Source organism: Mobula hypostoma, chromosome 9 (genome assembly GCF_963921235.1).
Source record: "Mobula hypostoma chromosome 9, sMobHyp1.1, whole genome shotgun sequence".
Taxonomy (NCBI): domain Eukaryota; kingdom Metazoa; phylum Chordata; class Chondrichthyes; order Myliobatiformes; family Myliobatidae; genus Mobula; species Mobula hypostoma.
In genome coordinates this window covers 129,633,832-129,651,234 of record NC_086105.1, presented here as the reverse complement: position 1 = coordinate 129,651,234, position 17,403 = coordinate 129,633,832, and the positions used below count along the sequence as shown (strand labels likewise).

Here is a 17,403-nt window from a genome sequence, read left to right as displayed (position 1 = left end):
CATTGCAAGTTTTTCTTTAACACCTACTGTAGGGTCTCTTTATTTTTATAAATCGAGATGGTCTACAATAGTACAGCAGTGATTTTTCACATAGTTGACACTTCGTCTTTTATATGATAGTCCTTATCGCACACTGCTGTAAGTTTGAATTGCTGATTAATTCTTTGCAACAGTCTCCAGGATTACTCATGTAATGAGAAAACTAGATGCAGGTGACTATTTGAATTATATCTCTTATATCGTGGCATTTATTTTTCAGTAAGTTCATTCAGAATAAGTATTCTAGGTACAGTCTTCAGGAAGCTTCCTACATCGCTGGTGCTGTGTTCAATACCTCGATGCTTCTACTACCCATAGCCGGAATGCTGATTGTGAGTATCATCTGCTTTGTTCTAACTCGGGAGTTCCCAACCATAATAGACCAATATCATTGAACAAAGAGTCCATGGACCCCAGGTCGGGAACCCCTATTCTAACTGCAGGTAGGTTGTGATCAGCAGGAACGTCAGACATCCTTTTCATGGACAGTAATTGTATTGAGCTCAGGCTGAACTTTAAAGTGTGGGTTTCAGTAAAGTATGAAGCAAACAGATAGCTGAAGAATCCAAGTTACATCGCATGTCCCTCTAACAATATTTCCTGTCCCATACCATCAAATAATTTTGTGTTTATTTGCTGAGCAATACAAATTTGGTTTACATATTTAATCATCCATTATCATTGCTTATCACTATTATCATTGTTTACTTATACAGAACAGACTTTCTTCACTTTCTTGTTAATATCATACCATGTCTGGAAAATAATGGGCATTATCACAGTTCAGGCCCATGAAACTACTGGCTTCACACTCGCCTGTACGGTTAACTTTATCTTTTGTTCTTTTCATTATTGTACATGGAGATGATTGCAGTTGAACTTACTGACTGAAAATAAAGAAAAAAATAAAACCCACCGTTGATTTTGTCAGTTCCCCAAATGGTATGACCCTTCCCAACATTTCTTCACTGAAACAAGCCCAAAGTAGCAGACTTAGAGAACTCTAACCTATAGCCATGACATATTCCAGATCTGGCCATGTGATAGCCACAGACTCTGTGAGACGTGTTTCCAGCGTAAGAAAGAAGAAACATCAACAAATATATTAAATATGTACCATGGTAAACACTAAAAACTAAGACAGGATACAAAACATGCTAAGGGAGAATAGCTTACCAGTCTATAAATAAAAAGAATTAAGGATTTTCAGTAATTATTTGTGTGGTTTGCTATACTGCCTGAACTAGGCTTCACACCTCCCCACTCACCAACAATGAGCACTTCTCCCAACTGTTGAATGTTATATATTCATATACAAATTAATCAATTAAATGTTTAAAAAATCTTTTTCAGGATTACATAGGATTAAGAGGAATATTTGTCTCGCTGTGTGCTGTGTTGACAGTCCCTGTTTTTGCACTTTTGGCATTCACCTTCGTACCACCATTGGTTTCAATGATATGGCTGGGAGTCACCTATTCATTTGCTGCTGTAAGATGTTATTTTTATTTTCTCTCCACTGACAAGTAGCTCTCATTAAATTCTGTCAATATCTACACACCCACTCCAGGCATTCTTTTCTCCCCTCTCCCATCAGACAGAAGATCCAAAAGCCTGAAAGCTCATACCATGGGCTCAAGGACAGGTTCTACCTGACTGTTATCAGACTGTTGAACAGACCTCTTGTATGACAGGATAGACTCTTGGACTCACAATCTACCTCGTTATAATTGTGCACTTTATTATTTACCCACGCTGCAGTTTCTCAGTAACTTTTACACTTTATTCTGCATTGTTAATATTTTATCTTATTCTAGCTCAATGCACTGTGTAATGATTTGATCTGTGTAAACAGTATGCAGAACACCTTATCAGCTACATGTGAGAATAATATACTAATCCAGTACCAATAACAATCCACCAAAGCATTCATCATTACAAATTACAAATGTATTTAAAATACACTTTAAATATATTGTAGTAGTTTATGCAGCGAACTCATTGTCAACCCAGCAAGAGCATATTGTGATAATATCTTTGCAGTCATTTTCTGATTTTAGGTACTTAATTGCTATTTTTATCAGTAAATTCTGATTATTTCCACAGGGAAGTCTGTGGCCCTCCATCATTTTAGTGGTTCCTTTGGCAAACCTTGGAACGGCTTTAGGAATCACTATATCAGTGGAAATGATTGGTGTTGGTCTTTGCAACTTGATTGTTGGACAGATACTTGGAACCAAATTCAGGTAAACTTTTTCATTCTATAAAGTTTAGTAATCTGAAATACATGTACTTAATTCCTTTTTATTTTGCATTATTTGATGTATTATTTTATGTTGTTTTATTTCTGCCATCTTACTAGATCCACTAACCATTTCAGAACTGAGAGATACAGGTTCCACACTGCATGGTGACAGTTAAAATGTTGCATATTCAATATAGACACAGATTGCTTGATACATTTAGATATAGTTATCTGGTAGGAAGACTAAATTGAAAATTACAGATGTGACAGAATGTGAACTATAACTTTTTGAGTCAGAAAACCTTCAGGCCCCTGAACTTAACATTAACTGGTTCCTCTTACACAGATGCTGCGTGAGTGGCTAAGTTCTTACAGCATTTTCTGTTTTTGTGTATTTCTGATTCCAGCACAATCTGTTTTATTTGCTTTTGTATCTTCTCTCTCATTTTATTTGGAAAATTGCTCTGTGGTGGATCTCTTTTCCATGTGTCCTGTTAACTTTCCCATATCCTGAACATGAATTATTCTTCATACTAGTGCTTTGATAGTGAATAGCATTTGAGTTATTCGACTATGGTATCAATCTGGGTCCATGGCCTCCTATACTGCTGCGAAAAGGCCACACTCAAGTTGGAGGAGCAAAACCATCTGGGTCGCCTCCAACCTGATAGCATGAACATCAATTTCTTAAACTTCCAATAATTGCTCCCCCTTTTCTTTGCCATTCCCCATTACTATTTCCCTCTTTCATCTTATCTCCCTACCTTCCCATCACCTCCCTCTGTTGCTCCTCCCCTTTCCCTTTCTTCCATCACATTCTGTCCTCTATCAGATTCCCCCTCCTCCAGGCCTTTATCTCTTTGACCAATCAATGTCCCATCTCCCAATTTCACCAATCACCTATTACTTTGGACTTCTTCCTTCCCTCCCTACACCTTCTTATTCTGACGTCTCACCTTTTTGATCCAGTCCTGATGAAGGGTCTCAACCTGAAACATCGACTATTTGCTCTTTTCCATAGATGCTGCCTGACCTGCTGAGTTCCTCCAGCATTTTGTGTGTGTTGCTTTGGATTTCCAGCATCTGCAGATTTTCTCTTGTTTATGTACCTGAGTCATCTGAGCAATGAATACTGAACAAAGTAATACCCTGTGATTTGTCTCTCTCCCTTCTCCTTTGTATCCTGGGTTCCCCAACAGCAATTGTAATATCATTCACAAAGACCAGTGATCAAGCCATGAAGTGTATACTGTATGGCTGTACAGTTCAGTTACTCCCTGAACACGGTCAAGTTACCAACGGCTTTGGGGGTATCCTGCAGGAAATATTTACATTGCAATTTTGAATAAAATCAATGACCCAGAGTGGCTGCACTGTACTCTTCAACCTCAAGCTGAAGTGGTTCTAATGTGTACAAAATTAAACCTTTATTTGCTTTTTTTGTGTAATTGAAATAGAATTACACAGGTCTCCTGTGTTTCCTGTAAAACAGTCTCTTAACTTGGTAAGCAGCCTCATGTGTGGCTTTCTGAAATTCAGATATACAACATCCACTGCATCCTCTTTATGAATCCTGCTTGTAATCACCTCAAAGCATTCCAACAGGTTCATCAGGCAAGATTTTCCCTCACGGAAACCATGCTGACTTTGTCGTATCTTGTCCTGTGTCACCAAGTACTCTATAACCTTATCCTTAACAATTGACTCTAACATCTTCCCAACCACGGAAGTCAGGCTAACTGGTCTATAATTTCCTTTCTGCTGTCTGCCTCGTTTCTAAAAGAATGGAGTGACATTTGCAATTTTCCACTCTTCTGGCACCATGCCTGAGTCCAATGTTTTTTGAAAGATGATTACAATTTGCTAACACTAATTGGAAGACATCTTTCACCATCCAAAAGCATTGACAACACTGTCAAGAAAATCAACTGTTCCGGGTTCCTTATCAACTGCTCTGGTTGTCTCTGTCCAGATGATTCTTTTCTGTGGTATTTCTTTGCAAAGTGTTTGTTCTCTCTGCACTTGTTACATGATTTATTAAGGGGAACATGATTCTCCCACTCTTGGGCTCTCAATTTTTTTATGTTTAGCAGAAGACTTTCTCATCTATACAACTTTGTGGATTTATCTACTTTACACGTATTCTGTTCTGTTTAGTGGTTCATTACTTTTAAGTTGAACAGCATACTCTCTGTTACATGAGAAATCTCATCTGTTTTCTCCAAGGGCACATTATGTTTCTGTAACAACCTTGCTTACTTCCTTGTACAGCACATTAAAAGCCCTTCAGCTCATGATGGTGTGCCACATTTAATCTACTCTGAGATGAATCTAACCCTTTCCTTCTACATAGCCTTCCATTCTTCTATCACATAAAACAAAGAAACAAAAGCTTATTCTGAAGCAGAATAAAAGATTAGATTGACTGCTCTACAGGTTTGGATTACAGAATAGCCAACTGTCACAGTCCCGACTGTTAATTCCCCATTTTCTCCTAATTCCTGTTGATTGTGCCACGGTTCCGACCCTTAATTCCCCATTTTCTCCTAATTTCCATTGATGACGACACACCTGGTTTTCATCAAGACCTACAGCATAAGAACCCCAGCTTTGCACCCACTAGTTGCCAGATCATTGGTGTTGCCTGTGTGGTAATTAACTTTTCCCAGCCGCTTAGGACTGAGCGTTCTAAGTTTTGCTTCAGTACCGATAATTACCTGTGAAACTCAGTCTCTTGGCGTCAAGATAAGTTTTCTAAGTTCTACTCCATTTCCGAGGTTTACCTGTGAAACTCAGTCGCTCCATGTCAAGATCAGTTCTGCCTATCTCCTGCCTTCCTGCACTCTCTCCTGTTTGCCATTCAACGCTCACGCCCGCGTCTGCATCCTAACACAACCTTCGTGCCTGTGTCCTGCGCTTGGGTTCACCTCATTCATTGCAACATGAACCTTTTGAACTCCTCTGTATTAATAGAGGGGCAGGTAAAGCCCTTTGATCTATGAAGCCAACAGTGGCAGTTCATTTTCCTAACCTGTGAATCAGTAGGTGATATTCATTTTTAGGGTCCAATTTCCCCAAGGTTTTGCAGGCTAAAAGGACTGCCAATTGGATAGAGATCTCTGACTGAGTGAGATGCCTGAAGGATCTCTGGAAATGGCCCATTCTGGGTCTTAGTGGGTAGAATGAGAGAATATGCAAGTGTGAGGATCTGGAAAGTGAGGGATCGATATGGGGGTTTGAAGATTATAAGTCAAAGAGAGAACATAGTACAGAGCTGTGGTCTTCTGTTGGGGAACAGTGAAGGTGGAAAATACAGAAGACTGGAAGTTACATTTTTTAACATTTTAAAAATGTTTTCTTATTTCCAAATAGGAAAATCAGTATGGAATTCAGGAAAATGGTTTTGTTGAGTCCACGACCAGGTTTTTCTGAAATGAAGATAAATGTTTTAACATGTTGTCCAGTCACCCTGAATGCTGATTGCTGTCTCTTTCACCACATGCATTTTCAAAGTATTAGGGGAACAGTTTTTCCTTTGCTCTGTTCTCCACAAGTAACTCTCGGTGTTTGACCTGCAGTGATCCAAAGATCCCAGTGTGGCGCTGGCAATGGATGATGATCTTCATGCTGGCCAACACCATCTGCTGTTTCATCACTTCCATCATTCTCAATGTAGTGGACACAAGACAGGTAAGGGTCTCACTTTAAGGCAAAGACTTAAATGGAGAGAAATATTCAGCTTCTGATACTGATTCATATTTATTTATTTATCGCATATTCTTAAAACATTCAGTAAAATGCATCCTTTGGATTAACAGCCAGCACAACTCGAGGATGTCCAGGGGCAGCCCACAAGTGTCTGTTCTGTTAGCTTACCAAGAATCAAATATTCTGTTTATAAAATGTTTGCCTTTTTTTTACATCACTTTTTTCTCCCTTATTAATCTTTCTTTATTTCCTCACTGTTATTCCCTTTCTCACTTATTTTAAGCTAAACTCATGTGATATTTAGACCATGAGATATAGAGTAGAATTGGGCCATTTGACCCTTTGAACCTGCTCCACCATTCCATCATGGCTGATTTATTATCCCTCTCAAACACATTCTCCTGCCTTCTTCCCATAAACTTTGATGTCCTGATTCATCAAGAACCCATCAACCTCTGCCTTAAATATACTCAATGACTTGGCCTGCACAACCATCAGCGGCAATGAATGCCACAGGTTCAAGACAATCTGGTTTTATAAATGTTTTCTCATCTCTGTTCTAAATGGATGTCTCTCTATTCTGAGACTGTGCCATGTGGTCCTAGATTCCTCCATTATACGAAACATTCTCTCCACTTCCATTCTGACTAGGCCTTTCAATAGTCGATAGGTTTCAAAGAGATCTCCCCTCATTCTTCAAAACTTTTGAGAGTACAGCACCCGAGCAATCAAGTGCATCTCATATGTTAACCCTTTCACTCCTGGGATCATTCTTTATACTTTATTGTCGCCAAACAATTGGTACTAGAATGTACAATTATCACAGCGATATTTGATTCTGCGCTTCCCACTCCCTGGATTACAAATATTAAATATTAAAAATAGATAAAATTAGTCAATATTAAAAATTTAAATTATAAATCATAAATAGAAAATAGAAAAATGGGAAGTAAGGTAGTGCAAAAAAACCAAGAGGCAGGTCCGGATATTTGGAGGGTACGGCCCAGATCCAGGTCAGGATCCGTTCAGCAGTCTTATCGCAGTTGGAAAGAAGCTGTTCCCAAATCTGGCCGTATGAGTCTTCAAGCTCCTGAGCCTTCTCCCGGAGGGAAGGGGGACAAAAAGTGTGTTGGCTGGGTGGGTCATGTCCTTGATTATCCTGGCAGCACTGCTCCGACAGCATGCGGTGTAAAGTGAGTACACGGACGGAAGATTGGTTTGTGTGATGTGGTGCGCTGTGTTCACGATTTTCTGCAGCTTCTTTCAGTCTTGGAGAGGACAACTTCCATACCAGGTTGTGATGCACCTTAGAAGAATGCTTTATACGGTGCATCTATAAAAATTAGTGAGGAATTTAGGGGACAGGCCAAATATCTTTAGTTTTCTCAGGAAGTAAAGGCACTGGTGGGCCTTCTTGGCAGTGAACTCTGCTTGGTTGGACCAAGTCAGGTCATTTGTGATATTGACCCCGAGGAACTTAAAGCTTTTGACCTGTTCCACTTGCGCACCACCGACGTAAATTGGGTCGTGCGGTCCGCTACTCCTTCTGAAGTCAACAACCAATTCCTTCACCTTGCTGATGTTGAGGGATAGGTTATTGTCTTCGCACCATGCCTCCAGGTTCTTAATTTCCTCTCTGTACTCAAACTCATCATTACCCGAGATACGGCCTACAATTGTTGTGTCATTAGCAAACTTATATATTGAGTTTGATGGAAACTTGGCTACACAATCATGGGTGTACAGCGAGTACAGCAGGGGGCTGAGTACATAGCCTTGTGGGGCACCGGTGCCTCAGAGTGATTGTAGAGGAGAGCTTGTCCCCTATTTTTACAGCCTGGGTCCTGTCTGTGAGGAAGTTGAAGATTCTCGTGAACCTCCTCTGGAACCTCTCCACTGTTTCTTAGGTAAGGGGTCCAAAACTGCTCACAATGCTCCAATTGAGGCCTCACCAGTGCCGAGCAAAGCCTCAGCATTATATCCTTGCTTTTGTATTGTAGTCCTCTCAAAATGAATGGTAACATTATATTTGCCTTCCTTACCACCAGCTCAACCTTCAAGCTAATGTTTAGGGAATCCTGCATGAGGACTCTTAAATCTACTGATTTTAAAATTTTCTTTGCTTTTCGAGAATAGTCCATGCCTTTATTCCTTCAACCAAAATGCATGCTCACGCACTTCCTTACACTGTATTCCATCTGCCACTTCTATGCCCATTTGCCTAATCTATCTTAGTCCTTCTGTACCCTCCCTGCTTCCTCAACACCACCAGCCCCTCCACCTATCTTTGTGTTGTCCATAACATTGGCCACAAAGCCTTCAATTCTTTCAGCCAAATCATTGACATACAACATGAAAAGAAGCCGTCCCAACACCACTTCAGCTACCTCTTTCAGAACACTGAGGTGTATCCAACTGGATCAGGTGACATATCTACTTTCAGATGTTTCAGCTTTCCATGTTTACCTTAGTAATAGCAATGACACTCACTTGTGCTCTGAGTTGGACAATCTACACCAGGGGTGCGTAAAAAGAACTACTTTTCCATCAGGGACGCGATCAGGATTTTGAAGGCCGAGGTTCGTGGCAGTTTTTCTGATTTTAGGAGTGACCAATCAGCAAGAGGCAGTGCGTAAAATGAGCTACCTTTCAGTCAGGTCCGCGTTCAAGATTTAAAAAGCAGAGCTTTGAGCCTGTTTTCTGATTTGGACAATCCACACCAGGGGTCCATAAAATGAGCTAATTTTTAACTTAGATGTTGATCGAAGTTTTGAAGGCAGAGTTTCATGGTAGTTTCTCTGAGTTGAGGTGCGACCATGTAGCAAGAAGGATTAATTATGAAGGGTCAATAAGAATAATTCAAGTGCAAGCAGAGTGGCCATTCGTCAGTGTGCCTGCCTTTAGGGTGGCTTTGGCTTATCAGCCTTCAGCAAGGTCAGGCTTTGGTGAGCTAGATTGACTTGTAAGTTACTTTTTCTCTATTCTTATTTGTTCATTCCTCATCTATTAGTGCATGATATAGTGAGAATGGCCTGGGACAGTGTTTTGTACTGTGTGTGGGATGTGGGAAGTCTGTGAGACCTCCAGTCTCCCAGATAAACACATCTGCACCAGGTGCACACAGCTGCAGCTCCTCAGAGAACGTGATAAGGAACTGGAGCTGCAGCTCGATGACCTTCGTCTCATATGGGAGGATGAGGAGGTGATAGACAGAAGCTACAGGAAGGTAGTTACACCTATCTTGCAGGAGACAAGTAACTGGGTAACTGTCAGGAGAAGGAGGGAAAATGCACAGCCTGTGCAGAGTATACCTCCGGCTGTTCCCCTCAACAATAAGTATACAACTTCAGATGCTACTGAGGAGGACGACCTACCAGGGGGGAGCTGCAATGACCGGCTTTCTGGCACTGAATCTGGTGCTGTGGCTCAGAAGAGCAGAGAGGTGAAGAGGACTCCAGAGCTGATAGGAGATTCCATGGTCAGAAGAACAGAGACGAGCTTCTGTGGGCACGAGAGAGACACCTGGATGATATGTTGCCTCCCTGGATTGTGTCAACAGCAATCTCAGGGGTGAGGGTGAGCAGCCAGAACTCTTGGTAGATACTAGCACCAATGACTTGGGTAGACAAGGTGAGGAGATCATGAAGAGGGATTTTAGGGAGCTAGGTAGAAAGCTGAGAAACAGGACTTACAGGGTAGCAATCTCTGGATTGCAGCCTGTGCCATTTACCAGTGCAGGTCAGAATGGGATGACTTGGCAAGTGAATGCATAGCTGAGGAACTAGAGCAGCTCGTGGTTGAGCCCACTAGGGGATCAGTTATTCTAGATTGAGTGTTGTGCAAGGAAACTGGAATTAATTAGTGAGCTTAAGATAAAAGTACACTTAGGGGAAAGTGATCATAATATGATCGAATTCACCCTGCAATTTGAGAAGGAGAAGCTAAATTCAGATGTATCAGTATTTCAGTGGAGTAAAAGAAATTGTTGGTGCATGGCCAAGTGGTTAAGGTGTTCGTGTAGTGATCTGAAGGTCACTAGAGGCAGCGTGTGCGTCGTTGAGCAAGGCACTGAACCACACATTGCTGTGTGACGACACCAGTGCCAAGTTGTATGGGTCCTAATGCCCTTCCCTTGGACAACATCGGTGGCATGGAGAGGGGAGACTTGCAGCATGGGCAACTGCTGGTCTTCAATACAACCTTGCCCAGGCCTGCACACTGGAAACTTTCCAAGGCGCAAATCCATGGTCTTGTGAGACTAACAGGTACCTATAAAAGGAATTACAGAGGCATGAGAGAGGAGTTGGCCAGGATTGATTGGAAAAGAACACTGGCAGGGATGACAGCAGAGCAGCAATGTCTGGAATTTCTGGAAGCAATTTGAGAGGCGCATAACATTTACATCCCAAAGAGGAAGAATTTTTTTAAAAGGCAAGTGACACAACCATGGACAACAAAGGAAGTCAAAGTCAACATAAAAGCCAAGGAGAGGGGATATAATAGTGCAAAAAGTAGTGGGATAGTAGAGGACTGGGAAAGTTTAAAAAAAACAACAGAAGGCAACTAAAAGGTTATTAAGAAAGAAAAGATGGCATGCGAAAGTAAGCCAGCCAATAATATAAAAGGAGGAAAAAAAACCTGAATGCTGATTGCTGTCTCTTTCACCACATACATTTTCAAAGTATTAGGGGAACAGTTTTTCCTTTGCTCCGTTCTCCACAAGTAACTCTCGGTGTTTGACCTGCAGTGATCCAAAGATCCCAGTGTGGCGCTGGCAATGGATGATGATCTTCATGCTGGCCAACACCATCTGCTGTTTCATCACTTCCATCATTCTCAATGTAGTGGACACAAGACAGGTAAGGGTCTCACTTTAAGGCAAAGACTTAAATGGAGAGAAATATTCAGCTTCTGATACTGATTCATATTTATTTATTTATCGCATATTCTTAAAACATTCAGTAAAATGCATCCTTTGGATTAACAGCCAGCACAACCCGAGGATGTCCAGGGGCAGCCCACAAGTGTCTGTTCTGTTAGCTTACCAAGAATCAAATATTCTGTTTATAAAATGTTTGCCTTTTTTTTACATCACTTTTTTCTCCCTTATTAATCTTTCTTTATTTCCTCACTGTTATTCCCTTTCTCACTTATTTTAAGCTAAACTCATGTGATATTTAGACCATGAGATATAGAGTAGAATTGGGCCATTTGACCCTTTGAACCTGCTCCACCATTCCATCATGGCTGATTTATTATCCCTCTCAAACACATTCTCCTGCCTTCTTCCCATAAACTTTGATGTCCTGATTCATCAAGAACCCATCAACCTCTGCCTTAAATATACTCAATGACTTGGCCTGCACAACCATCTGCGGCAATGAATGCCACAGGTTCAAGACAATCTGGTTTTATAAATGTTTTCTCATCTCTGTTCTAAATGGATGTCTCTCTATTCTGAGACTGTGCCATGTGGTCCTAGATTCCTCCATTATACGAAACATTCTCTCCACTTCCATTCTGGCTAGGCCTTTCAATAGTCGATAGGTTTCAAAGAGATCTCCCCTCATTCTTCAAAACTTTTGAGAGTACAGCACCAGAGCAATCAAGTGCATCTCATATGTTAACCCTTTCACTCCTGGGATCATTCTTTATACTTTATTGTCGCCAAACAATTGGTACTAGAATGTACAATTATCACAGCGATATTTGATTCTGCGCTTCCCACTCCCTGGATTACAAATATTAAATATTAAAAATAGATAAAATTAGTCAATATTAAAAATTTAAATTATAAATCATAAATAGAAAATAGAAAAATGGGAAGTAAGGTAGTGCAAAAAAACCAAGAGGCAGGTCCGGATATTTGGAGGGTACGGCCCAGATCCAGGTCAGGATCCATTCAGCAGTCTTATCACAGTTGGAAAGAAGCTGTTCCCAAATCTGGCCGTATGAGTCTTCAAGCTCCTGAGCCTTCTCCCGGAGGGAAGGGGGACAAAAAGTGTGTTGGCTGGGTGGGTCATGTCCTTGATTAGCCTGGCAGCACTGCTCCGACAGCATGCGGTGTAAAGTGAGTACACGGTCGGAAGATTGGTTTGTGTGATGTGCTGCGCCGTGTTCACGATCTTTTGCAGCTTCTTTCAGTCTTGGAGAGGACAACTTCCATACCAGGTTGTGATGCACCTTAGAAGAATGCTTTATACGGTGCATCTATAAAAATTAGTGAGGATTTTAGGGGACAGGCCAAATATCTTTAGTTTTCTCAGGAAGTAAAGGCACTGGTGGGCCTTCTTGGCAGTGAACTCTGCTTGGTTGGACCAAGTCAGGTCATTTGTGATATTGACCCCGAGGAACTTAAAGCTTTTGACCTGTTCCACTTGCGCACCACCAACGTAAATTGGGTCGTGCAGTCCGCTACTCCTTCTGAAGTCAACAACCAATTCCTTCGTCTTGCTGATGTTGAGGGATAGGTTATTGTCTTCGCACCATGCCTCCAGGTTCTTAATTTCCTCTCTGTACTCAAACTCATCATTACCCGAGATACGGCCTACAATTGTTGTGTCATCAGCAAACTTATATATTGAGTTTGATGGAAACTTGGCTACACAATCATGGTTGTACAGCGAGTACAGCAGGGGGCTGAGTACATAGCCTTGTGGGGCACCGTTGCCTCAGAGTGATTGTAGAGGAGAGCTTGTCCCCTATTTTTACAGCCTGGGTCCTGTCTGTGAGGAAGTTGAAGATTCTCGTGAACCTCCTCTGGAACCTCTCCACTGTTTCTTAGGTAAGGGGTCCAAAACTGCTCACAATGCTCCAATAATATAAAAGGAGGAAAAAAACACAAATTTAAAGATGTATAACAAATTAAAAAAAGAGACAAAAGTGGATATTGGACTGCTGGAAAATGATGCTAGAGGGGTAGTAATGAGAGACAAAGAAATGGCAGATGAACCTAATATGTTTTCTCTATTCGTCTTCTCTGTGAAGACACTAGCAGAATGCCAGGAATATGAAAATATCAGACCATAATATAGAGGAGCGGAAATAGGCTATTTGACCAATCGAGTCTAGTCTACTGTTTCATCATGGCTGATCCATTTTCCCTCTCAGCCCCAATCTCTTGTCTTCCTCCAGTATTCCTTCCCAGACTGATCAAGAAGCTATCAACCTCTGCCTTAAATATACATAAAGACTTATAAATACACATACAGCTGCTGGTGGCAAAGAATTCCACAGATTCGCCACTCACTGGCTGAGGAAATTCCTCCTCATCTCCATTCTAAAAGGATGCCCCTCTATCCCGCGGCTGTATCCTCTGGTCTTAGACTCTCCTACCATAGGAAACATCCTCTCCACATCCACTCTGTTGAGGCCTTTCAGCTTTCGATAGGTTTCCGTTAGGTCACCCCTTGTTTTTGTAAATTCTAGTGAATACTGGCTGCCCATTTCATCTCCATGCCTTGACAAGTCACCCAGGTACCTGCCTCCTGCAACTTGGGGTGACTACCTCCCTGTAGCTCCTATCTATCACCTCCTCATTTTCCTGTACGAGCTGAAGGTCATCCAGCTGCAGCTCCAGTTCCCTTACACAGACTCCAAGGAGCTGTAGCTCAGTGCACTTTGTGCCGATATCATTATCATGGAAACTGGAGATCTCCGAAATTTCCCCTATCTTGCACAAGGAAGATACCACTAACTCTGGACCCATTCTCAGTGGATTAGCTATGTACTAGCAAAGAAAAGAAACTTACAGACAACTTACTGAGAACCTCTGCCTGTGTTTTCCAAAATCTGCCCTTGCCCAAACCTGATCACTCTTAACACAGTCCACTTTTCCTTATTGGTCCCTGCCGAGTGTCTAATAGATCGTTATGATTGCAGCCCACCGAAAAATCTTCTAAGCACCTGAGTTCTTTTTAAACCTCACGTTGCATCACCAAGGAATGACTTCTCACGATGATCAGCACATCTTGTTTTTCTTTTGCAATAACTTTTAGTATTCGCTATAATCGAAGTGATTTCAGTTGTGTTTAATTCACACCTACTCTTACCTATAACCTTGGAGATTTCGACTCTTTGGTAGCAAGTCCACAGGTGATTTCCCAGAAGGCAGTTGCTGGCATATGTACTGCCAGTCTTACATCTACAATATGGGGCGATATGGGCTGTTTTATAGAAATACAATCTCTGTTCCCTCTCCTGGATCACATAAGTCTTCCTCTATCAACAGCTGTCAGTTAATATTGATATTTCCTTCTATCTTTCCTTTCAGGGCAACACATTGAACAAAACCACCAAGCAACGTGAGGCTACAAAAGGGAAAAAACAAACAGCAGAGACACCTCCTCTGTCAGGAGACAGAGACAATGGCATCTGAGAAATAATTGAGCTCTTTTGGTTTAAGAGAGAAAATGGACAATTCTCCAGATTAACTGGTTTCTTTTCTGTTACTGAAGTGTGATTCTCCCAGTATAATCAATTCTCATGTGTCATTTCAAAGTCAACATTTTTTTTTTAGCTGATCATAGAACGGTACAGCTCCCATGGCCCATGAAGTTGTGCCGACCTTTTAACAACTCAAAGATTATTCTAACTCCTTCCTCCCACATAGTCCTCCAATTTTTTTTTCAATCCATGTGCCTATCCAAGTCTTTTAAATGTCCCTAATAAATTTGACTCCACCACTACCCCAATTTGGGACATTTTAAATAAGTCCTATAATGCCTATGGTGCTGTAATAATTTTCAGCAAATGATCTAACCTGTTCTCAGGTGTTAGTCAACTTTTACAGCATTTGTAGCTTATGGGTAATTTATTTGTTGCAATTGCTGCAGAGAAAAGGGTTTTTGCTGTAAAATTACAGATAATCTTTTGATAGTTGTCAAGGAATAAAAACTGAGAATTTCTGTTCCTCTGTTTTGAACTCACTCTTGGGATTGATGCACGTAGATTTGCAAAAGGGAATATTTTACAATCCTATAGGACTTGTCAGGTAAATATGCAATGTCATGCCATGTGTGACAAAAGACCAAGTTATCAGAAGATTGATGCTGATAAGAGAGATAAGAGAGAGACAATGGGGAAACATTCAAAATGCTAATATGAGAAACGAGAGAGATTAACGAAAAGAGACACAGTTCCGAGTATTGTCAGACCGGTTGCTTTGAACCTGAACGGTTTGAAGTTTGATGGACAGGCGATATCCCAGCAGGGGGATAAAAGGAACAGGTTCGCTAAGGCAAGCGACACACCACGACACCACGAGATCACGAGACCCTGGAAGTGCGGTGTGTCCCCCCACAGGTTGGTGGGAGTTTTGGAGGTCTGGTTGCGGGACCGACCATAGACGCACAGGGTGGAAAGGTACGATCGGCGGGAACCTGGTGTGTGTGTCCGCCCTTGCCTGGGTGCCGGGTTCACTGCAGAAGAACGATCGTATCTGGAATGGAGGGGTCACAGTCAGTGACCTCAGAAGACATTACAAAGGGCTCGCCCGAAAGCTAACTGCGAGGAATATCAAAGGTCTGTTTGAATCCGATTTGAATATCATCATTCTCTCTCTCTCTCTCTCTCTCTCTCTCTCTCTCTCTCTCTCTCTCTCTCTCTCTCTCTCTCTCTCTCCCCCCCCCCCTCCCTCCAACAGCACAACAGCAATTACTGTGAACTGAACTGAACGCTGTGTCACTCGAGACTGATCATTTTACCCCTCGACTGCGATACAGCTTGATTGATCCTATTATCCTAATTCTGTGTATATGTTTGTTTTATCATTGCTAACCTGTTGCATTTATATCCTTACTATTAGAGTACTGTGTTACTTATTTCTTTAATAAAACTTTCTTAGTTCCAGTAATCCAGACTCCAACTAAGTGGTCCATTTCTGCTGGTTTGGCAACCCAGTTACAGGGTACATAACACATGACATAGCCTTAATACTTCAGAAGTCTTAGACACTACGTTAAAGTATATTTTCTTTTAGTGGTTATATGATGTCACTCTCACTACTTCTGATTTAAGAGAAACATAGTTTTATGTAAGTGAGAGAGAAATGTATGTGTATATCTGTTTAGATATATTTTTCTAATTCAAGAGTATACTAGATTTTACACAAGATAAACATTATTACTTGGATGATCTTATGCACAGTTTGGTCAATCTATGTGATCATGGTTGTAAGTCAATATTACACTGAAATTATAGAATTTCCAATATATATTTGTTTGATCTTAAAATTCTTTAACTTCTGCATCCTTAATTTCTATCCTCATTTTGTTAATGGGCTTCCTATAGTTTGTGGTGTGCTGATATGTCCTTATCTTGGAGACCATTTTGTCTTTAGCTGAGAAAGCAATCATTTTCATGGCTGCTTTTTGTTTCTCATTGAAATAGTGGACAATTATTGGTATCTCTTGAAGCACAGAAACAAATGTGACATACTGAGTTTCCTCAAACTCCCAATGAAATGCAGCCACTGAAGTGCCTTCTTTGTAATTGCAACAGTATGTTGGACCCAGGATAGATCCTCAGAGATGTCGACACCCAGAAACTTGAAACTGTTCACTCTTTCCACTTCTGATCCCTCGATGAGAACCAGGGTGTGTTCCCTCAACTTCCCCTTCCTGAAGTCCAGTCTATTCCTTGGACTTCTTGTTGAGTGCAAAGTTGTTGTGACACCACTCCACCAGCTGATCTGTCTCACTCCAGTACGCCTCGTCATCACCATCTGAAATTCTTCCAACAATAGTTGTGTCATTGGCAAATTTACAGATGGCGTTTGAGCTGTGCCTAGCCACATAGCTGTGGGGTTAGACAGAGTAGAGCAGTGGGCTAAGTATGCATCCTTGAGGTGTGCCAATGTTGATTGTCAGCGGGGAGGAGATGTTATTTCTGATCCACACAGCCAGTTGTCTCCCGATGAGGAGGTCAAGGATCCAGTTGCAGGAGGAGGTACAGAGGCCCAGGTTTTGGAGCTTGTTGATTAGAACTGAGGTATGGTGGTGTTGAATGCTGAGCTGTAATCAATAAACAGCAGCTTGATGTAGGTATTACTGTTGTCCAGGTGATCCAAGGCCAAGCGGAATGCCAGTGAGATTCTGCTGCACCAGCATTCAAACCTCACTGCTTTCCAGAGGAGCAGGAAACCAAACGTAACTTGGTCCTGACTCAAAACGTTGACTATATTCTTTTCCACAGATGCTGCCTGCTCTGCTGAGTTACTCCAGCATTTCGTGTGTATCATTTATCAATGAACATGAAATACCCCAACACCACTGTGGATTATATTTCTTTCTCTTCATCTCAATGTACACTCTCTATAATCATGGAAGTTAGGTATAATATGTCAATTTAAGTTTATGTTATGTTTTTCATGAAATGTACTGTGCTGCCGTTGCAAAATCTAATAATGAAAG

General features: G+C 41.4%; 1 pseudogene; it reads left to right on the top strand.

Moving 5' to 3' along the window:
• Nucleotides 1-15,983, top strand: part of LOC134352051 (major facilitator superfamily domain-containing protein 1-like) — a 50,324-nt pseudogene extending 34,341 nt beyond the window's left edge.
• The last annotated feature ends 1,420 nt before the right edge of the window (nt 15,984-17,403 follow it).